The 24,209-nt window shown below is 40.0% G+C and overlaps 1 protein-coding gene and 1 non-coding gene across 3 annotated transcripts in view; both read right to left on the bottom strand.

Moving 5' to 3' along the window:
- Positions 1–24,209, bottom strand: part of RASGEF1B (RasGEF domain family member 1B) — a 623,896-nt gene that overhangs the window by 74,395 nt on the left and 525,292 nt on the right. The window lies entirely within an intron of this gene.
- On the bottom strand, positions 19,054–19,160 carry LOC122428527. Its single transcript, XR_006265745.1, has one exon. It is a non-coding gene; the product is annotated as a U6 spliceosomal RNA (small nuclear RNA).

Here is a 24,209-nt window from a genome sequence, read left to right on the forward strand (position 1 = left end):
GAGGAGTCCCCTCTTACTCCTGGGGAGCAGGAGGGTGGGGTGGTAGTGGTGGTGCTTATGTGGTGTCAGGGTTTTTGTTCTATTTATGCCTTCAACTGATTGGATGAGGCCAACCCATGAGGGAGGACAATTTACTTTCTTCAGTCTACTGATTCAAATGTTCATCTCAACTAGGAACACCCTCACAGACACACCCAGAATAATGTTCAACCAAATACCTTTGCACTCTATGGCAGTCAAGTTGAAACATAAACTTAACCATCCCACTATGGAATCCAACAGCCAATAAGTTAAATCACTTTTGCTAAAGTCATGAAAGTGAAAGTTGCTCAGTCATGTCTGACTCTTTGTGACCCCAGGGATTATACAGTCCACGGAATTTTCCAGGCCAGAATACGGGAGTGGGTAGCCTTTCCCTTCTCCAGGGGATCTTCCCAACTTAGGGATCAAACCCAGGTGTCCCGCATTGCAGGTGGATTCTTTACCAGCTGAGCCAACAGGGAAGCCCAAGAATACGGGAAAAGGTAGCATATCCCGTCCCCAGCGGATCTTCCCAACCTAGGAATGGAACCAGCGTCTCCTGCATTGCAGGCAGATTCTCATTCAGGCAGAACTGAACAGGTCAAGTTCTCAAAGAATGAGTTGCATTTCTGTTTGCATCTGTCTCTCCAAAAAGCCGATGGATACTTTGGAGGTGGAAACCACGTCTTATTCATTTTCAGACTCTATGTACATAGTAGGAATAACTGATACTTATTGAGCTTCTATCATGTGTCATGCATAAGGTGCTAGGGTATAAGAAGTGAACACATAGACCAGGTCCTTGTGCTCAGAGAGCTGATGTTTAGGTGAAAGGGCAAACAATATATAAAACAACTGAATATATAATAGAATGAGGCAGTGATAAGAGTGAAAAGAAGAGGATAAAGCAGTGTAGGGGGCTAGAGATGAATGCAGGTCTCATTTTATATATGTGCCCAGAGAAGGTTTCAATGAATAACTGAAAGAAGGTATGGAGATGGTTGTTTAAGTCTGTTGGGGCAAAAGCAGGAATTTGGAGCTACAGAGAGCAGAAGGAAGCTTAACCTTCACCAGCGCATCAGCTCAACTAAACTGTTATTTTCCCCCAATTCTGGACTGTTTAGTGTTCTTTTTTGTCTCCCTCACTCCCATTTTTACAACTTTTATTTTTAAAACAGAGTGGGTCCTGTGTGGCTTTGTGTGTGTGTGCTTTTAAATTAAATAGTTTATTTTTGCCTGGAGGATGACTGCTTTACAATATTGTGTTGGTTTCTGCCATACATCAGCCATAGGTGTAAGTATGTCTCCTCCCTCTCAAACCTCCCTTCCACCTCGCATCCCATCCCACTCCTCTAGGTTATCAGAGAGCACTGGATTTGAGCTTCCTGTGTCATTCAGTAAATTCCCACCTAATGCCTTTTCTTAAAGGGCCTCCTCACTGGAGTAAGTTTTCAAGTCAACTTCATCACTTGCATTGACCTTCCCCCATATGAGGGCTTGGGGCCAGTTTTCACTTCTGAAGAAATTCCTCTAAGGTGGTAGTTTGGGACACTACAGAAAATGAAGATAGACTTGGCAAAGAAACTTCAAGCCTACAGACAGATAATTAAGAGAGATTGTCAAAGCCTAGGGGGGAATCAAAGACCATTATAAATGTACAGTTGGCACTAAACCACTTTTATTACAATTTGAGCTCCTTACAGCTGTGCAGCAATTAGAGGTGCGAATACAAAGCCAGTGGGGAAAAAAAAAGAAAAGCCACGTGGATGCCAGCCTGCTAGTGGCCTACAAGATCCACATGTACGTTTCATAATTTGTCCTGAGGAATTACAAAAACCAAAATAGGAAATTTTATTGTAATTCTAAGAAGGAAATGTTTACGTAGCCATTGAGAAAAAAAGTTTAAAATTTCCCTTTCTCTCTTCCACCTCTCTGACTCAGTTCCTTACTCTCAACAGGGATGTGGTAAGAGGAATGCGATTCTGGGTCAAGTCATCTGAAGTCTTCAGGAGGTTTAGTGGAGGAGTCTGGGCTTTGGAACCAGGAAGTGGAAGTGTTAGTTGCTCAATCATGTCCAACCTTTTGCGACCCCATAGACTATAGCCCACAGACTCCTCTGCTCATGGGATTTCCCAGGCAAGATTACTGGAGTGGGTTGCCATTCCCTTCTCTAGGGGATCTTCCCCACCCAGGGATTGAACCTGGGCCTCCTTCATTGCAGGCAGGTTCTTTACCATCTGAGCCACTAGGGAAGAAAACTTGGAAACAGGAGGGCTTAGAAATGCTATTTAGTGCTGCCAGTTAAGAGCTGTGTGATTTTGGGCAAGTCACTCAGCCTCTCTGAGCTCCATTTCCCTAGTCTATAGAATAACTACTTGGAGTTTTTGTAATGATCACATGAGACAGAGTAAGAATGATGTTGGGCACATGACAGGCACTTAATGAATGACGGTTCATCTCCATGGAAAGGAAGTTATTTAAGGAACTCAAAAAAGCGTGTATCATAGTTTCTGTTTTTTTAAATTTGTATTGCAATACAGATGCCTTACAATGTTGTTTTAGTTTCTACTCTATGGCAAAGTGCATCAGCTATACATACACATATAATTTCCTCTTCTGTTGTTTTCCTTCCCATTTAAGATCACCATGGAGCACTGGGCAGAGTTCCCTGTGCTATGTAGTAGGTTCTCATTAGTTACTTATTTTATACATATTAACAGTATCAATCACGTATATGTGTCAATCTCAGTGTCCCAATTCACTTCACCCCCAGTTTCCCCACTGGTATCTGGTATAGTACATCTGTTCTCCACATCTGTGTCTCTATTTCTGCTGCTTTGTAAATAAAGAGTCTGTACCACTTTTTTCAGATTCCACATATACATGAATACACGATGTTTGGCTTTCTCTTTCTGACTTAGTTTCTCTCTTGTTACTGCTAGTTAAGATTATGATATCCAAAAGTTCTTTGTCAAGAGCAGTGATCACAAAAGCAAATGTCTTTGGTAAGCCTTCAGTAGGATTTGATTTGTGATTTGTGGAGAACCGTGGCAAACTTGAGGGCCCATGCTTACCTAAAGGGGGTGACCAAAAGGCCCGTGTCACATTTGAAGAGGGCAATGAGAGAACTTATGCCTGGTATACGAGGGTCCACTCCCGTCTATGGAGGGACTGAGTCACATCTAAAGGGCAGATTCTACTTAACTCCTGCCTCAAAACAGTGCAGACCCACTGGTGACAGATTTTTTTTTTTTAAATCCTGAAATCTATTTCTATGTAAAATTTCCAATTGACATAAAAGGCCTCCTAAGTCAATTAATTAGAAGACGCATAGACCACAAAAAGCATGTCTGCAGGCTAGATGTGGCCTGTGGGCCACCAGTGAGCAACTTCTAGAAGAGGAACATTCCATGAATACATTCTCACTCCTTGTATAGTAAAATATTTTGGTGGAAAAAAAAATTCTTCAAATAATTCCACACAGAGCAAAGAGTTCAACATACAAATAAACCTCTTCCCATATATTTCTATATCTAGGACACCAAGGGCCAAAAATAACCTTAGAAACCTATGAAGGATTTTGTTGTTATTTATTCCTCAGGATTTAGCCAATTGCTGGTGGGCAGACTGTTCAAAGTCTGTGCATAGGAAAAGATAAGTTGATGCCTGCTGATAAAGCTATTTTCTAGGTATATACTTGTGAAATGTGATATTCTCTACTTTTTCCATGGTATCATAGAGGGGTTGAAGCATCAACAGATAGTCCACAAAACTGTCATCTTCAGATCTTAAAAGAGAGGGTAGAAAGAGCTTAGAAGAAATTACTGTGTTTGTTAAGGAATCTTTCTATTGGCTCTGGATGAGCTTCACAATAACAGAGAATGTTCCCGAGGGGTGCTGACTAGAAGCTATCAGAGGCTGAAAAGTATTAAGCCACCAATGTTTTAATTAACTTGTTCCACTCCATTTCTGAGCTTACAGCTGAGGACAAAAAGGAATCCTATTTCAATATCCAAAGTCACTGTAAATGTTAAGCTCTGCTTCTGACTGACAGTTTCCCACACGCTTGCATGCCCTAAAACTAGCAACTCTAAATTTAGAGCATTTGTAAAACCCAACAGGTTTCTAGAGCATGTGACAATCTAGATATTCCTGCATCGCTTATCCACAGAAGCCGTCTCTTGTGGGGGAAATGTACTCTGACATCCACTTTGATAGGTAACAGGCACATTAAAATGGGATCACCTCAGTTAGAACAAGGAGAGAGAAATCTTAGACCAGGTGAACTATACAGCATCTCTCAGGAACACACTCAAGTTCCCTTTATACACACAGAGATTTGTTAAAAATTGGGTGAGGGGAATCGAATTATCAGTACATCATTCCAAGGTATCTAGGTGTTCTGCAGACATATCGTCACCAAGTAATTGCTCCACCTACAACTATCCAAAAAGTTACTGGGCATGTATTAGACCTGAGGTCCAACTGATATGGCAAGCCTAGTTATTGACATGCAACACAACAAGTTAATTCCATATTCTACTACTTATTTTCCCATGTTTGCAATACCAGATTGAAAACAAATTCCCTAAGAATAATGTGGCCTGAAGATATTCATGTTCCAGTCCATTCTAGGCAGTATGGGGTTAAATATATTATCTATATATTTATTTATCTCTCTCTCTCTATATATATATATATACTTATATATCTCTATGTATTATAATATCTCTATATATTTTATATCTCTATATATTTTAATATATCTCTATATATTTTATATCTATATATATTTAATATATAAATACATTAAATAATATTTTAATATATTATTTATGTCTTAAAATATTCAATTAGGAAACAGTGACAAGGATATATAGAAAAGGACAAAAAAATTATTCTACCAAAATGATGTTTTAGCAATCTGCTATGCGATCTACTGTAAAAAAAAGTTAAAGAATTCTCTTTTATTACCGGGAAAAGGCATATCTTTGAAGTTATGAAATTCAGAATCTAAGACAATAGTAAAAAAAAGACATTTTCGGTAAAGTATATTGAGATTTTTGAGAGGCAGGCACTAAAATAAAATAGTACTATCATAAAGTAGCATCTCGAATAGTATTTCTATTTGAAAAACTAGTCTTCAGTGACTTCTCTTGGCTCCTACATTCTTTTTTCTTGTGACCCTTTATCTCTAATATTGTAATGAGCTTAATAATAAACATGTTTCACCTAAGAAATCTACTTACTTGAATGTTGATTATATTTTAATGACAATATTGAATACACCTCACTTTGAGAAAGACTTTTTGGAAAAGACGAGTCAAATTCAATTAAGTGTAAACTGACCATTTCCCACCCATGTCCCCTAGGATAATGTTCCCAAGATATTTCATAATCTTAATTGGGTCAACACTGCAGTTGACTTGAATAGCAGAATGCCAGGGGAAGTTGCTATGCTGAGTCTGACACTTAATGAAGATGGAGTTGTGCTTTTCCTTGAATGAACACTCCATTATGGAAATGAAGTCCCCAGAGTAGATTTAAGAGTGTGGCCAAAACATTGCTTTGCAAGGTCACTGAAGGTCTGATTGACCATTTGGGTAGAAGTCAGGACACAAACTCTAACTGGGATGGCAGGAACATTTCAATGCAGACTACTGCATTCTGCTCAAATTCCTGCTGTCATTTCAATTAGAATCAGTGTTCTTCTTTCTTACCAATTCCCTCAAAAGCATAGAGTTGCTGTGATCTGCCAAGGCGATATTAGGTTTCCTTAATAAAGATAGATACATCACAGCAGTGGGTTAAGTGAGAGAGCTAACAGTTAATTCTTGCTTCATTAAGCCAAACCAAATAATTCTCATTTAAATGAAGAAACCCATCCTGCTTCCCAGTAAATATTTGGTATCAGAGCAGCAATGAAAGCTCGTGCTATGTAAACCTTGCTTCACTTCGGGGGCTCCTAGGACATTTCCACAAGTACTCCACTGAGAAAGATAAAACATTCAAAACAAAATGACACTTGGCCAAATCAACGGGTAAAGGAAGTTTTGTGAAAGCTCTTCCTAGAGTTTGTGGTTTTGGGGATTTTGTTTTGTTTTTATGAAGTGTGTGTGTTCACTCTCTTATTCCATCGTGAAAACACTGCAGTTCTCCCTGGGTCTCTCATCCATTAGAATGGATTAGAAAATCCTACTGATTAATCTCTGTGAATCATCCTACAGAAAGTGCCTGGGCTTTTCAGGCTAAGTGCATGTTATACATATAAATCATGATCACTCTAGGGTTGATTAGGAAAGGACAGGTATTTTGCAGTCTTGGCAATGTGTGTATGCCTGTGGCAACTGATTAGCTATTTCAAATTAATAGCTTAAAATTAAAAGAAGCCCGAGGTTAGAATAAAAGGAAATGGCTTTTCCATGTAAAGAAAGCTTCATCCTCCTTCAAAAAGCCCCTTCCCTCCCCCTCATCCTTTCCCTTCCTCTTATTATCCAGTCTCAGAATGATATTTATCAGTGGGAGGACTTACAGAGGTATGGCTTGTTACGTGAGTTTCCGGATCTGACTGGCAGGAGAAGCAGTGGGCACTAGAAACAAAGATGTCCAGTAAATGAATGTGTCTGTAGTCATTTCACACCTGGGGCTTGGAAGTTTCTCAGGAGGAGTTGCCTGGCCGTGAGTTGGGCTGAATCCTTTCTTCTGTCTGCCATATGCCATCCTGCCTGAGTCAGGCAGCTTCTGGAGATACCCTCTGCCCACACCCAGCCCAGAACGCCAGGGTCTCCTGCTCAGTGAGAACCACAAGAGAAACCAAAAAGCCAGCAGAGAAAACCCACACATACTCCATTTCCAAGGTCGGTGGAGGACCCAGGGTTTGGGAGAATGGGTTATGCGGTTGATGTTCATAGGTGGAAAGAGGATCTGGGTTTCCAGAAAGAATTTTACAAGACTGTTTTTTTTTTTTTTTGCCATTTTGATTTCTTGACATATTGTGCCTCGATTTTATTTTGGAAAATATTAGACATTAAACTTATACTGCTATCTTAGCTGGTCTTTTGAAATTAAAGAAGAAAGAAAAAAAAAATCCTGTCTTTGAAAGATCCTTTCCAAGCAGTAGAAAACATACCTTGACATTCTTGCTGCCTCTTCGAGAAATCAGGCAGCCTGAAGTTTGTCTAAAGGCAGAATATTTCTGTTAGTTAACGAAGATGGGGAAGGCTTTATTTCTCTATCTATTGAGTTTATTTCCTTAATGATCCCTCCTTGTGTTTCCATATTTTATTTGATCATGAGAAGCTGTCCCTTATGCAATTTTAATCTTGTCTCAAAGATAAAAAAGCCATTATATAGGCAAAACTAATTTCTTTCCATCAAATTACCTACTTAGAATACATACTAACAGGTTATACCCTTCAGTCTTAAAAGATTAGTACCACTGTCAGCTACTAGTAAAAGACTGATTGGAAAGAGAGAGAAAAAAGCTTTGCTATCAAGCAGATGTGTTTTCAAATTCCAGTTCTTCCATATACAAGCTGAGTGACACTGAGGTGAGTTGCTAAATGTCTGTGAACAGTTGCTAAATGTTTTGGGTCTTCATCTCTAAAAGATGGGGCTAATAATGCATACTTGGCAGCATTGTATGGGGACGACTTTAGATAACAAAGAATAAACACCTATCATGGTAGGTCTTATATATTCATTTTATTCCTTCCAATAGAAAATACTTTATGGAGATTCAATTTAATTGGTATTTTTAGAATGCCTACTCAGTCCAACTAGCTCTGTGGTAGGCATTGCGAAAAAATAATAAAGGATGAGAAGGCCCAGACAATGTCTCAGAAGAATATTCCTTCTATTTGAGGAGACAAGAGGTATAAATAAACTCCTATTTGCAACTGGGAAGCAATTAGGGTACCTATAGACAAGTATTAGATGTTATGGTATAAACAGCAGATGCTAGGGAAGATCATGGGAAAGAGATAGGTTTTATTTAGGCTTTCATGACATATAGAATTTTAATTGGCATAAACAAAACAAACCACTTTAAAAACAAACCAACCTAGGGATTTTTTTTTTTTTAATGGGAAGAATATGGTTGAAGATTTGACGGTAGAAATGAACAGAGCATATATCTTGAGGAAACTGACCAAATCAGAGTAGAGAGCTTTATTGGGCGAAATAGTGCAAAAGGGTACAGTTGGGACCAAGTTAAAAAAAGCCTTGAACATTATCCTAATTAGAACATGGTCTATGAAGTCTTTAGAAAGAGAGTAAAAGTGGACTTCTAAAGAGGCCGTGGCTCTTCAGGATGCCCTGGAAATGGGGTATGGGTCCGGGGACTTTTCTAGAGTGGGGAGAGGGAAGGGAACTTGTTTGTGCTTCTCAAATGCTTCTTTCTTCTTCTTTTTCCAGGCAAGGTTTTACTGGGTCCCTGCTACAGCAAGGCGGAGCGGGGCGGGGAGCGATAACAAACAGTAGGTTCCCTTGCTGCTGGCTCCCTCAGGGCGGAGTTTGCTCCTTATTGAGGTGAGGGGAGGTGTGTGTCCAGGGCCCGGGCCAGAGGGGTGGCTTAGGTGGTCTGCCCACCCCTTTGGTGGTGTTGTGTGCGGGGGCATACACAGTACCCCAGTACCTTGCACTTGTTCCGAGCTCTCCTGAAGTGGCAGCTGGGTTTTTTGATGCCTTTGTATCTTTTGTCCAGAATTTACCCCAACTGTGCATTCACACAGTTATTTTTAGTCCCAAATAGTTTCTTTGCAGTTTGTTGCTCAAGGAGGGACGTGTCTAGGTGCAAGCATTGTGGCGTTGCCACAAAGGGTCCCAGGTCCCAACCTGTCTCATCCCCCGTGAGACTCTACACCATTACCCTTAAGGGATAAGGAGAGAAGGTTTCTTTTTCTGAAACCTCTTCCCTCACTGACTTCTGTAGTGTCCATTCCAGGCCATAGGCCAAGTGGGGCTTGAAGCTTGTTTTCATCAATTTACTATAGATGATTTGATCCATAGTAAACTAAACTCAGAAGAGATTTGTTCATAAAAGCCAATTTAAGCAATTAGGAAGTTACACACAATTATGAAGAGGAATGGCTTGTAGGCATGGTAAGCAATTTAGCCTGTCTCATTCCTCTCGAATAAGAACAGTATTCTGGAAAATTAAATCAATATCAGAGAGTCTACTGGCCATTCATTCATCAGTTTATCAAATATTGATTAAGCATCTACCAAGTGGCAGGCACTTAGGTGAGAGACAGCATGAGGAATCTGAGATAGGCAAGTGGTTTAGGGATGTTGGAAGACCAAGCCGGGGTCTTGGGGGCTGGACTGCAGAGAGGAGGGCGGAAACCAGGCCCCAGAGGGCTGTGTACTTTCTGGTACAGAGATAGGACTTGAATCTCTCTATAATCACAAGCCATTGAAATGTTTTAGTAAGCTCAGAAACAATTCTTTTAACTTCTAAGTATGTTATTATTTCATTTGACCGGTGGCTCAGTGGTAAAGAATCTGCCTGCAATGCATGAGACTAGGATTCAATCCCTGGGTCTGGAAGATCCCCTGGAGAAGAGAATGGCTACCCACTCCAGTATTCTTGCCTAGAGAATCCCATGCAGAGAGGCGCCTGGCGGGTTATAGTCCATGGGTTCGCAAAAGTCGACCAAGTGACTAACACTTTGGTAAGTCGTGTTTCACCCACTAGATACATGTGGTTGAAACAATAATGTTACTGGATTGAATTAGTAGATAGAAAATGACTGGAAATACAATATACTAAGCTCTCAGAAACTTTTTTTGTTAAAAACTATTTTTGTTATAAAAATAAACTACTGGCTAAGAATCACTACTATTCACAGGAGTTACCTGTATAACAAAAACACTGGGATATGTACTTAAGTTTTCAAACCAAGGAATAAGTTAATTTCAAAGAAAACAAAACAAACAAACAAATAGGATGAAATGAAATCTGTAATGATGAGCCACAATCATACAATTGAGTAGGTTTCTCAAGTAGGGAGGCTCTAAAATCTATAGGTCTCAAATTAAAACTCATTACACATTTTTCTCCTTTTTTCTTTTTTAAAAAATTTAGCCACACTGCTGAGCATATAGGGTCTTATTTCCTCAACCAGGGATTGAACTCACGCCCCTTGCAATGGAAGCACAGAGTCTTAACCACTGGACCACCAGGGAAGTCCCTTCATTACATAGTTTTCATTTAATTTTTTTGATAGCAAATATATTTACATGGTTAAAAATCAAAATAATACGGAAATAATATCTTAAGAATCAATGCTCACACTCCTGTCCCTGTCTGCCCTGTACCCTGCCCAGCCCCTACCAGGAACCATCTGTATTATTTGCTGCTGCACTCTCATAGTCTTTCTTTAGGCAAAATCCACACCCATGTTGCAAATAGGATAGTTAATTAGAAAAAAAAGGGAAGAAAATAAACCAACCTTTGTTGGCAACCACTACTTGCCAGACACTGTTAGTTTTATGAGTTACGTTACTGATCCCCTATGACAACTCTGTGATGTTGATCTTATCTATCCCAAGAACAGACCTCCTGTCAGATGGGCAGAAATCTCAACCTTTGGTCCCGTACTTCAGAGGCACTTTCTCAGGCCTCCCCCAACCTGTAGCGTTTCATGTGGATTGAACACATCTTTTGATTTTTATATTTCAACTCATTGCCTTACCTTCATCACATCTTTAAAATGCCGACTTTTCAGGGTTGTTTTTGAGGATTAAATTGAGTTGCTAACGAAGTAGGTGGCATATAATAAGAGTTCTGTAAGTGGAAGCTATTAATATTATTAGAATGTCTCTGGGAGTACTTCCTCAGGCTAAACTCATTCAAAATGCATTGATTTCTGTTTAACTCATAAAAATGGCCCCCCTTTTGGTTTTGTTGTTGTTTTGTTTTTTGATGTGGATCATTTTTAAAGTCTTTATTGAATTTGTTACAATATTGCTTCTGTTTTATGTTTTGCTTTTTGGCCATGAGGCATGTGGGGTCTTAGCTCCCTGACCAGGGATCAGACCCACACTCCTTGCATTGGAAGGCAGAGTCTTAACCACAGGAACTCCAGGGAAATCCCATGGCCCCCTTTTTGGACTTAGTTTATTCTGATGCTGACCTTCTGATGCTGTGTGAGTAATAACCTTTGTCTTCTCCGTATTTAAACAGAATCCGGGTATTAGGTAGCCAGATCCTCTCTTGGACAGCCAGGATGAAAGCCTAGGAATAAGAGTTGCCACATTCATGCCACATCAAGGGTCAGCAAACTTTTATAAAGGGCCAGGTAGTAAATATTTTGGGTTTTAGGGGGTCTTTGTTGCAACTACTCCACTGCATTATTGCACAAAAGCAGCCCCACAGACAAGTGAGGCTAGTCATGTTCCAATAAAGCTTTATTATGGACATTGACATTTGAATCTCATATATTTTACGTGTCACCAAATATTTTTCTTCTTTTGATTTTTTCAACCATTTACAAATGTAAAGATTATCTTCAGCTCATGGGTCATACAAAGGCAGGGGATGCTTGGATTTGGCCTGTGGGACATAGTTTGCCAACTCCTACCTTAAATGACAATGATTTGATAAAACATCTCTTAAACTTGGTCAATTCTCTCTCTCTCTCTCTCTCTCTTTCCTCTCTCTCTCTCCTTCTCTTCTACTAAAACTATAAGCAAACAAGGAAAACAAAAGGCCCTTTTGGAAGGAATCCTCCTACTTACCCAGGGAACTACAATTTTATTTCTCTCATAAGCGGCTCAAGGTTTTGTAAATACAATTTAATGACTCACATACAAATTTAGATACAGATTTGAGGTGATGTCAACTCAATAGCACCGAGCCATGCTAGAAAAAAACCATAGTAGGCTGTACATCCAGCTGCTAGGAAATAAAGCAACCTCAGGATCTGATGTGTGTCAATTACCTTATTTAAAAACCAAACTTCATTCTCCAAAGAAGACATACAGATGGCTAACAAACACATGAAAATATGCTCAACATCACTCATTAACAGAGAAATGCAAATCAAAACCTCAATGAGGTACCATTACACGCCAGTCAGGATGGCTGCTATCCAAAAGTCTACAAGCAATAAATGCTGGAGAGGGTGTGGAGAAAAGGGAACCCTCTTACACTGTTGGTGGGAATGCAAACTAGTACAGCCACTATGGAGAACAGTGTGGAGATGCCTTAAAAAACTGGAAATAGAACTGCCATATGACCCAGCAATCCCACTCCTGGGCATACACACCGAGGAAACCAGATCTGAAAGAGACACGTGCACCCCAATGTTCATCGCAGCACTGTTTATAATAGCCAGGACATGGAAGCAACCTAGATGCCCATCAGCAGACGAATGGATAAGGAAGCTGTGGTACATATATACCATGGAATATTACTCAGTCATTAAAAAGAATTCATTTGAATCAGTTCTAATGAGGTGGATGAAACTGGAGCCCATTATACAGAGTGAAGTAAGCCAGAAAGAAAAATATCAATACAGTATACTAACGCATATATATGGAATTTAGAAAGATGGTAACGATAACCCTATATGCAAAACAGAAAAAGAGACACAGATGTATAGAACAGATTTTTGGACTCTATGGGAGAAGGCGAGGGTGGGATGATCTGAGAGAACAGCATCAAAACATGTATATTATCAAGTGTGAAACAGATCGCCAGTCCAGGTTGGATGCATGAGACAAGTGTTCAGGGCTGGTGCACTGGGAAGACCCAGAGGGACGGGATGGGGAGGGAGGTGGAAGGGGGTTCAGGATGGGGAACACATGTAAATCCATGGCTGATTCATGTCAATGTATGGCAAAAAGCACTACAATATTGTAATTAGTCTCCAACTAATAAAAATAATTGGGGAAAAAAAAGAAAAAAAAAAACAAACTTCAGAGGAGATTAAGGTGGTCTTGTTTCTTGCTACCTATATCCCTAGAAGGTGAGGGCTGGCACTGTGCTGCCAATCTGGGCGGGGGGTGCAGAGAGCTTGGGAACCCCCTGCTCTAGCCTCCCCGGGCCTTTATCCTGGCTGAGGGACTAGAAGTCAGACTTCCTGGGGACACTTACAACCATGGCCACCTCTCTGGAATGCCATGCAGTGGCCTCTACCCTGTCTTGAGTCTTCACCGGTTTCATCTCCTGCCTCCAACCACCTTCATCCCTCCTCTCCCCACCACCATGACTTCCTCAAGAGTTCAGGCCTCTAGAAACAATAGTCAGGAAGGCAGGTTGTCTAAGGAAAACTTCTGCTTTCTGCAACACACCCCTATCTTGAGGCAAAGGAGCCCCAGAGCCTTGCTGTTTGGAAATGGTTTACAGAAAAATGCTTTCATAATCTTATCATCCTGGGACACAAACATCTCTTTATCATCTGGGGAAGCTGATCATTTCAAAGGGGCAAACGGTCAGTGGCCGCCCACTTAGGAAAATTCCTTCTGTTCCTCTGGGTTTTTCAGAGTTCTGGATTCTCAGAAAGAAGAACTGGAATGCAGGGTGACCGATGAATGCTTTCAGAATTCTTTTTAGAATCTTCACTGCTAGCACAGAACCTAGCCCTTCACAGTGCTCAAAAGACGTGTGAATGTTGCCATGTTGAAGAAGAAATATTGGAACTGGGGCTTAAAAAATTTCAGTTGTCAAGAGATGAGTGAGGAATAGGGAATGGACAAAAGCATGGGGAAATGAAAGCATATAGTTAAGTACAAGGAAAGCAAAGACTTTATCCACATCATTAATCTAATGTTCTTCACCACCAGCCTTGGGAGAGCACCCGACTCAGTGAATATTTAATCAATGAAAGGATTTATGTAGAGAGGAGAGAGGAATAAGACTAGAAGGACAAGTCTAGCAGTCAGGTCTCAAGAGGAAACAGAATTTCCTCCTAATAATTCAAGCTCCACTTTACTGAAGGGATGACTTAAGGAGAGGAGTAAGAAGGGATGGGACTAGCAACAGGGGTTTCTCTGGTGGCTCAGACAGTGAAGAATCCGCATGCGACGCAGGAGACCTGAGTTCAATTCCTGGGTTGGGGAGATCCCCTGGAGAAAAATATGGCAATCCATTCCAATATTCTTGCCTGGGAAATCCCACGCACAGAGGACCCTGGGGGCAAAGAGTTGGAGACGACTGAGCAACTAACACTTTCACTTTTTTTCTAGCAACAGAAGGCTGATAGCAGCCCTGGGGCTGAAAGAGCAAGGGGAGTCATTTTGCAGAAAAGATGTAGTAATTACCAGAGACAAGTACTGAAGTGGGGATGATGTGAGGAAGAAATATTGCAATCTCTGCCTCCTCCAGCCCTGCTTTCTCCTGCCAGGGCCTCCCATTGGCTGAACCCAACTACAGGCCAGAGATGGTGAGGGAAGGAGAGAAAAGGTTGGAGAACTGAAAACAGAATCACCAAGTTGTTTTTCTTTTTATTGAGATATGATGGACACAGAACATTATATTAGTTTAAGATGTACAAGTTAATGATTTGGTATTTATATATACTGCGAAATGATCACCACAATAAATTACATCCATCACCACACATAGCTACAAAATTTTTTTCCTTGTGATGAGAACTTTGAAGTTTTACTCTCTTGGCAACTTTCCTGAAAGGCGGGTTTAAAAAAAAAAAAAAATGGTGCCTTCCCTTCCCTGTGCCTTCATTCATTCCCTCTTCTCCCAAGATAGCGCCAAAAAGATATATCATCTCTTATCATTTGGATTGAAAGACTATTAGTTGCCATTGGAGATTTTGAAGGAGGAAGTGACAAAAAATAAGGCATTGGGAAACCTTATCTGTGTTCACATTCCAGCCCTACCACTCCCTAACTGTAAACGTGGGCTAGTTATTAATATTTAAAAATCTCTGTGCCTCAACTTCCTTATCTAGACAACCAAGGAAATGATGGTAGCTATCTCGTACGGTAGTTATGAGACTCAAAGGAGATAATCTAAGTGAAGTGCTTGGGCCTAATATTATTGCTTTTCAAATTTGTCCTATATTGAAGAATTTACTATCAAATCAATGTTACAGCAAGATTTTAGTGAACATGACAATCATAAGGAAAAAGCTAGAGTTTGTTTTAATGACTTCATGACTATGCAATTTTATTGTTTTTGTCTTCCCAGCTAAGAAATTCCTTTCCCTAAGCACTGATTTCTCCACCTTTAAGTAACATTAGAATGTTACAGAGGCTTTGGGTAACACAGATGAAGTCCATCTACCTGGGATCTCAACCATACAACTGTGATTTCACTACTAACGCATTTCTGAAAATTGCTTCCTTAGCATTTCAGCGTTGTTTATTCGAAAGAACAACTGAAGCAGAAAGAAAATCAAGCAACAACAGGAGGTCTTCATTTTTAAACTCATCAGTTGGCAAGCCAAAAATTTGCTCAGATCTGTTGGGGGTTCAGATGTAAAATTGGTTTCTGATAGGAAAGTCAGTAGCTACAGTTTAAAACTCCGAAGCACATTTTCTTCTTCTTCCCCTACCCACTTCCTTATTTTTCTAATAAGAGTGTCACATGCTTTCCTAATAGTTAAAATGCATAACCCTGGGAGTGCAAAGTACTCCTGTTTATACCACCATTAAAATTTGAACAGATGTACACTTTATGGAAAGACTGGCTATAATTATGGTTCTTTAAGTCCCCTCCCCACCATTGCTAATTTTTAGTACTGCTATAAAAGAAACATTACTTTTACTGAGTTCTTGATGAATATTTGGGGAACCTTCTAAAATTATAAATGCATTTACAATTCTGATGCACCAATTTAACTTGCTTAGGTTAAACAGCAAGAGGATGTAAAAGTATTTAAATATCATTTTCATACCCAAGACTTCTAGTTATTTCAATATGTAGGTGAGCCTTCACGATGAGTCATACAGGGAAATTGCTTATTTTTGTAATGTACACTTTATACAAGTAAATGAATACTTCCCAAGTGAACGAAGTTGTTTTTTAAAGGTAGTGTAAAAAACAGTATCTCTCGGGCCATGAAAGCCCTTAAACAATGATTTTCAAGGACTTCCTCTGTCGTTGCTTAATAACATTCAAGGCCTACAGCCAGACTTCGGAATTACATGTTTAAAATTGCATATACAATATAATTACAGTTATTTCTTTTAGAGCAGAAAACTAGGCACATAGATTGGTTGGGACAAAAGGAAATTCACCAGACTGTTAACAGTAGTCATACATGGGTGCATGCATGCTAAGTTGCTGTCATGTCCAACGTTATGACCCTATGGACTGTAGCCCTCCAGGCTCCTCTGCCCATGGGACTCTGCAGGCAAGAATACTGCAGTGGGTTTCAATGTCCTCCTCTAGGGGAATCTTCCCAACTCAGGGATCAAACCCAAGTCTCTCATGTCTCCTGCATTGCAGGTGGTTCTTCACCGCTGAGCCACCAAGGAAGCCCAGTTATATATGGGAGTAGGACTAAAACAAAGTTTTAACAAATGTGCTAATCCCTTCCCAGGGATTTTTGATCCTCTTTCTATACCTTTCTTTTAGAATATGGTGTCAGAGGCAGTGGTGAAGAGCGTTTGAATACCCACTCCATCATCTACTACTGTGTGACTTTGTACTAGTACAAACATCTCTGCATCTCAGTTCAGTCAAGGGCAGAAAAGGATTATAATAACATATACCCCATATAAATGTGAGATGAAGAGAGTGGATACATACAAATCACTTAGAACAGGGGTCTCCAAACTCTGGGATCTAATGTCTGATGATCTAAGGTGGAGCTGATGTAATCATAATAGAAATAAAGTACACAGTAAATGTAACGTGGTTGAATCATCCCCAAACCATCCCCTCCCACCCCCTCAATCAGGTCCACAGCAAACTGTCTTCCAGAGACCAGTCCCTGGTGCCAGAAAGGTTGGGGACCGCTGACTTAGAACAGTAGCAGGAACTCACCTGGCAGGAGCAAGTGAGAATAATTATTTTGTTATTTATATTCAGTCTCTTCCAGTAGAAAGTGACCTCTTGAGGGAAGAGATAATCCTGTTTATTGCCTATATCGCTGGACCTTAATACCATGTCTAGCAAGTAAGAGATGCTCAATAAAGATTTGTGAACATACGAATGAATGGATCCCACACATAGTGTGAAGCAACATTAGAATGCCGCTATTCCATGGGCAATGATGGAACTGTAATTGTTACTCCTAGTCTATAACCTTTCTTTTGGTTTAGCTGTCACTGGTTAGCATTTGCTCAGAAAGTGTCCCAAGGCTGTGTGCGCAGATCCAGGTCACTAGCAGTGGTTTGCCTCACGTTAACTCTAGACGGACAAAGAACATTTAGAAGGAGTGTTACTCTGAGATGGTCAGCATTCTTCATCCTGGAAACTTTAGTCACCTTTCAGATTCTCACGTGGATTTTAAAGACTAGGTCACACCGAAAGTGTAGATTTGATGAGTCAAAAAGCACTCTGTCCACACGCAAAGTCAAGGTTTATAAACCAATCTTTCTGTGATTTAGCTCTGTCCTCGTCTTCAGCAGCTGCAGCCCAAAGCTATTGGGCAAAGCTGCACTTGTCTCAAAAGTCTTCCAGGAAGAGAAGGACTATTCACAAATGGCTGACTTACACCCTCACAGGGGATGAGTTTGCTTGCCTGAACTTTCTCCAAACCCCACTGGATTTCTAATAGTATTTTTTTAAAATGTAGCATATTTGAAATCTATTCAGAATTTCTGGTGATATACTGAAAATGATTGAGTTCAATTAATATATATGCTGTTGTTGCTAATATTTATCTCTATTCACAAAGCTAGACTTATTTTTAATTTTTTGGCCATGCCAAGAGGCATGTGGGATCTTAGTTTCTCAACCAGGGATCGAACCCATGCCCTGCTGCATTGGAAGTGAAGATTCACAACCACGGGGCCGTCAGGAAGTCTCAAGTTAGTCTTTTTTTTTTTTTTTTTTAATTTTTTTTTTATTTTTATTTTTTTTTCCCAGTGGGTTTTGTCATACATTGATATGAATCAGCCATGGATTTACATGTATTCCCAATCCCGATCCCCCCTCCCACCTCCCTCTCCACCCGATTCCTCTGGGTCTTCCCAGTGCACCAGGCCCGAGCACTTGTCTCATGCATCCCACCTGGGCTGGTGATCTGTTTCACCATAGATAGTATACATGCTGTTCTTTTGAAATATCCCACCCTCACATTCTCCCACAAAGTTCAAAAGTCTGTTCTGTATTTCTGTGTCTCTTTTTCTGTTTTGCATATAGGGTTATCGTTACCATCTTTCTAAATTCCATATATATGTGTTAGTATGCTGTAATGTTCTTTATCTTTCTGGCTTACTTCACTCTGTATAATGGGCTCCAGTTTCATCCATCTCATTAGGACTGGTTCAAATGAATTCTTTTTAATGGCTGAGTAATATTCCATGGTGTATATGTACCACAGCTTCCTTATCCATTCATCTGCTGATGGGCATCTAGGTTGCTTCCATGTCCTGGCTATTATAAACAGTGCTGCGATGAACATTGGGGTGCATGTGTCTCTTTCAGATCTGGTTTCCTCAGTGTGTATGCCCAGAAGTGGGATTGCTGGGTCATATGGCAGTTCTATTTCCAGTTTTTTAAGAAATCTCCACACTGTTCTCCATAGCGGCTGTACTAGTTTGCATTCCCACCAACAGTGTAAGAGGGTTCCCTTTTCTCCACACCCTCTCCAGCATTTATTGCTTGTAGACTTTTGGATAGCAGCCATCCTGACTGGCGTGTAATGGTACCTCATTGTGGTTTTGATTTGCATTTCTCTGATAATGAGTGATGTTGAGCATCTTTTCATGTGTTTGCTAGCCATCTGTATGTCTTCTTTGGAGAAATGTCTGTTTAGTTCTTTGGCCCATTTTTTGATTGGGTCATTTATTTTTCTGGAGTTGAGCTGCAGGAGTTGCTTGTATATTTTTGAGATTAATCCTTTGTCTGTTTCTTCATTTGCTATTATTTTCTCCCAATCTGAGGGCTGTCTTAAAAATATGGAATGCTTCACGAATTTGCGTGTCATCCTTGCGCAGGGGCCATGCTAATCTTCTCTGTATCGTTCCAATTTTAGTATATGTGCTGCCGAAGCGAGCACTCAAGTTAGTCTTTTTGTATGAAACAATCTCCTCAACTTCCTTCTCTCTGCGTTTCAGTCCTATTTCCTGTCCTCTTGCTTACGCAGAGGCTGAACTTTATTTTTTTTTCAAGGTTATTTTAATTTATTTTAATAATCATTTGGTCTCTTCTGAAATGCATGCTTATCTCCAGTGTATAGTGTATGTTTAATAATTGTCTGTTAAATAAGTGAAAGTGAGTCATCTAAGTAACATATTAAATGAAAATAAGACATTAATCTAATAAATTTACTCTATGCAATGAGAGCTATTTTTTTAATGTATCCATTATTTTTATTTTTATTATTTTTTTTTCATTTACTTTAAAAATGTTAAACACACATACATATACCACATATATCTTCACTTGTTTGAGTAAAGAAGGTATGTTATTATTACTCCCTTTTAAGATGAGGTGCCCAGGGCACTCAGAAGTGGGAGTGAATAAGTCACAGATCTCCTAAGAACTGTAACCTAGGATCCCTAAAGGCCTTTTATTAACCCATTATGGGTTATTAATTTATTAAATGAAGCTATAAAAATACTCAAAGAATGAGGAGGCAGAAATGGATTGGTCAGAATTAGTTAAGGACCAAGTAAACACGGGGCAATGCAGGGACTTCAGTGCAGGATAGAAGGGCAATTAGATCACACAGACCAGTATTTACACAATGGACAGAAGAGCCTGGTGGGCTACGCTCCACAGTCAGACAGGACCCACAGTAATGTACAAAGTGCTTTTTACATACCGGAGGAGAATAAATGAAAGGAGTGAAGAGGATCCCGAATTAGTATAGGTAGGAAGGTTCTGCTAACACACAGTCCTTAGGCCTTAAAATTGGCCTTATTGTGATTTTAAGTTGGTAAGGAAATATATTGGGATGACAAAGAAATCTAGATAGCTCCTTAATTAGTTTAAAATATAACACTGGTAGGTCAAAATCTGCCTTACAATTTTGTAAATTTTGATACCATTACTCTTTTTATAATATGGAAATTTTTGAATATAATTTTAAATCTTTGGTACAGCAAGTGGGTTTCCAAGAGCTTTCATTCATGTTTCACAACTCTTTCCCATGCCACAGACATGGTATGCTCAGGCAGCACATGGAATCCTAGCACAAGGATGACCCATGTCCCTCAGAAGCCTGAGGCTGACCAAGAAGAAACATTTCTAGGACTTCCTCTGAGGCAGGCTCTCACTCAATAAACTCACTCAAGAAGCAGAGCAGTATTTGTCCTGAGAAGACCCAGGCATCCCTTAACTCAGTGACAGCTTGTTTTAAATCCCAACCCAGAACATGGCCCCAATCCACAGCCCCCTCCCACCCCACCTCTGAAGCAAAACATTATTCTGTAGGAAACTTCAAAGGTAGCAAAGTGTGAAAGTCTAAGAGTTAAGTCTACCTCCCCACCCCAGGGGGCCATCATGTACCATTTTACTGCAATTTCTCTTTGCTTTGTTTTTTCCAAGGATGCATTTAGCTACAGTAAGTAGGAAAAAAAAAAATCCCTATTCAAGAGAGTGGAGTCATTATCCACACACAAAAGGCCATTTAGAGAAAGAAAGGCTCAGTCAGTTCAAGCTGTGGCTGCCAGAGTCCAGACCTATTAGAAAAAAAAAAGGTTAGCTGTTTAAGTGGGAATGTGAAACAAAATGTCATAATTAGGGCTAACTGGGCACCCTCCCCCCCTGCCGAGAAAGCTGCCTGGGATCATAAACTAATTCCCTGAAAGTTCTAGGCTTAGGGGGAAGCAAATCATCAACTCTAAATGACAGTTCAGTGGTTAACCTTTACCCTGGAGGCTAGGTTTTCATTCTTTCTTGTTTTTCTTTTAGGTATTTTTTTTTTTAATAGATGTCACTTTTATAGGATTGGACTGTTGTTTTCTAGTTCTCCATTACTGGCATGCTGCAGATCACTCGTGTGTGTGTGTGTGTGTGTGTGTGTGTGTGTAAAAACCATGAAAAATATCCCCCAATAACAGTAGTTTCCTTTAGTGATGAACTGTGTGGGAGAATCGGGAATTAATTCTTTGTCTCTCTGTACTTCCTAATTGCTCTTTTTATTGACAAGTAAGTGGACAAGCTGGCTTAAAACTCAACATTCGAAAAAACTAAGATTATGGCATCTGGTCCCATCACTTCATGGCAAATAGATGGGGAAACAATAGAAACAGTGACAGACTTTATTTTCGTGGGCTCCAAAATCACTGCAGACTGTGATTGAAGTCATGAAATTAAAAGACACTTGCTCCTTGGAAGAAAAGCTAAGGCCAACCTAGACAGCATATTAAAAAGCAAAGACATCACTTTGCCAACAAAGGTCCAAAGCTATGGTTTTTCTAGTAGTCGTGTATGGACATGAGAGTTGGACCATAAAGAAGGCTGAGTGCCAAAGAACAGATGCTTTTGAAAATGGTGCTGGAGAAGACTCTTCAGAGTCCCTTGGATGGTAAGGAGATCAAACCAGTCCTAAAGGAAATCAACACTGAATATTCATTGGAAGGATTGATACTGAAGCTGAAGCTCCAATACTCTGGCCACCTGATGCCAAGCGCGTACTCGTTGGAAAAGACCCTGATGCTGGGAAAGATTGAAGGCAGGAGGAGAAGGGGGTGGCAGAGGATGAAATGGTTAGGTAGCATCACTGACTGAACAGACATGAGTCTGAGCAAGCTCCAGGAGATGGTGAAGGATAGGGAAGCCTGTCATGCTGCAGTCCATGGAGTTGCAAAGAGTCAGACACAATTTTGCATCTGAACGGAACTGAAGGTAAAAGGGAGACAAAAAAACATGTAAAATATTTCAGATAAAATTTTCTACCATGTTTCCCTTAAAGGAGAAAACACAATTAGAGTTTAGACATGATTAATCATGAGGAGAAAGGAGGTATGTACCTCAGAGAAGAGGCAGCATCGTGAAGGCAGAAGCACCCACAGGACTGTTAATAGGCTTCACTTCTCCTTTTCTTCAGCCATATAAGGGCATCCGGGTAAAAGCAATCTCAGACTGATGGATGTTCATAGTTAATAATACAGTAAATTCTCAGGATTTAGCATACTCAGAGGCATGGGTTTCTTTTTTTTTAAAGAAGAGTTTGTCGTTGTATTTTTATTTTTAAATTATTTGGCTGCACTGGGTCTTAGTTACAGCACACAGGATCTTCGATCTTTGATGCCACGTGTGGAATCTTTAGCTGCGGCATGTGGGATCTAGTTCCCCGACCAGGGATCGAACCCAGACCCCCTGCATTGGGAGCACAGAGTCTTAGCCACTGGATCACCAGGAAGTCCAAGGCATGGTATCCTGATTGATAAAACAATGTGAGAATGAGTCCATGCCAGTTATTTAATAGCTACTTCCTGTCTGATTGGTTGGAATCTTCCAGTTTACTAGAGGGTGACCATATACACAGGACATGTATAACCAGTGTCCAATAAATAAGGTGAGGCCTGAACTATTATTGAAAATTTAATGTTTAACGATTCAGAAGGCACTTTGGGATCTTGCAGAGCCTCGACTAATTATTTTGAATATCAGTGATGAATATAACACAGAATGCAATATAACACAAATTCATAAGTGGTTTCTTTTGCTAGATTATGTGACAATTTTGCTTTTTATGCAGTATTTCTAAAGTGACTTGCAGATAAAATGGAGAAAATTGCTTAGCAAATAGAGACTAGGCATTTTACTTACACCTTTATGGACTTTCATGAACACCTGCTTTCATTTTTACCACCCTCATAACAAAATATTTATTGAATGTGGGACATGTAAAGCAAAAAGCATGCTTCCTGTGTTCACATGGCTTAATTAATCATTTAAGAAGTATGTAGGGTAAGGGCATCTCCTTTAAATCCTGAGATGTCTTTTCCATTTTTTTGCACCAAAAAGTTTTGTCTAGGTAGAGTTATCCAGATAGAGGAAGGGAAAGGGAGAATCATTAAATCTTTTGGCTTGTGAGAAAAGAACCGATGTGAATAAAGAGTTGCAGGCAAGTCAAAGATTGAGAAAAGAACACCAATTTAATTCATGCAACAAATATTTTTGAAGGTCTATTATGTTCCAGGTGCTATTGTTGGGACTTGAGATACACAGATTTTACTAGAGGAAACAGACAATAAATAGGCCTCATGAAAATACAAAGGATGTTCTTGTTGTTTAGTCACCGAGTCATGTCCAGCTCTTTTTGCTAACCCACGGACTATAGCCCGCCAGGCTCCTCTGTCCATGGAATTTTCCAGGCAAGAATACTAGTGTGAGTTGCTGTTTTCTTCTCCAGGGAATCTTTCCAACACAGGGATTGAATCTGGGTCTCCTGCACTGCAGGCAGATTCTTTACTCTCTGAGCCATCAGGGAAGCCCATAAAGGATGCTAGACAAAAATAAACATTATGAAAATATTGAGCAGGCTATGGGAGGGTATCAAAGAAAGGGTAGCTTCTGGAATTTTAAATAGTGTGGTTAGGTTAGATACCTTTGTTTGAACAGAGGCTTGAAGGAAATAAAGGAGTTAGTCCCATGGATATGAGAGGTTGGGGTATTTCTGGCTACATATAAGACATAATGGAAAGTAGAAAATTACTTATTGAGAAAAATACTAAGGGCAGACTATGGGAAGAAGAAGAAAGGATAGTTATTGGTGTCAAATAGGCTGCCAGGAAATCCCTAAAGTAATTCTGAAATGCTTGGCTTTGGAAATTGTGATTGGGAGAAATAATAAAAATAATCTCTCTGTCCAAATATGATTAGCACATGGACATGGATCTACAGAATAAACAGGTTAATGTGTACACACCTAAATTCTGGCATATTTCTAGTTAGCTAATTCCACATTGGGTACATTCTTTTTTTTTTTTTTTAATTGGAGTATAGTTTTGAGGCTTTCCAGGTGGTTCAGTGGTAAAGAATCTGCCTGCCAGTGCAGAAGACACAAGAGAATTGGGTTCAGTCCCTGGGTTGGGAAGATCCCTTGGAATAGGAAAGGGCAACCCACTCCAGTATTCTTGCCTGGAAAATCCTA

Source organism: Cervus canadensis, chromosome 26, assembly GCF_019320065.1.
Source record: "Cervus canadensis isolate Bull #8, Minnesota chromosome 26, ASM1932006v1, whole genome shotgun sequence".
NCBI classification, from domain to species: domain Eukaryota; kingdom Metazoa; phylum Chordata; class Mammalia; order Artiodactyla; family Cervidae; genus Cervus; species Cervus canadensis.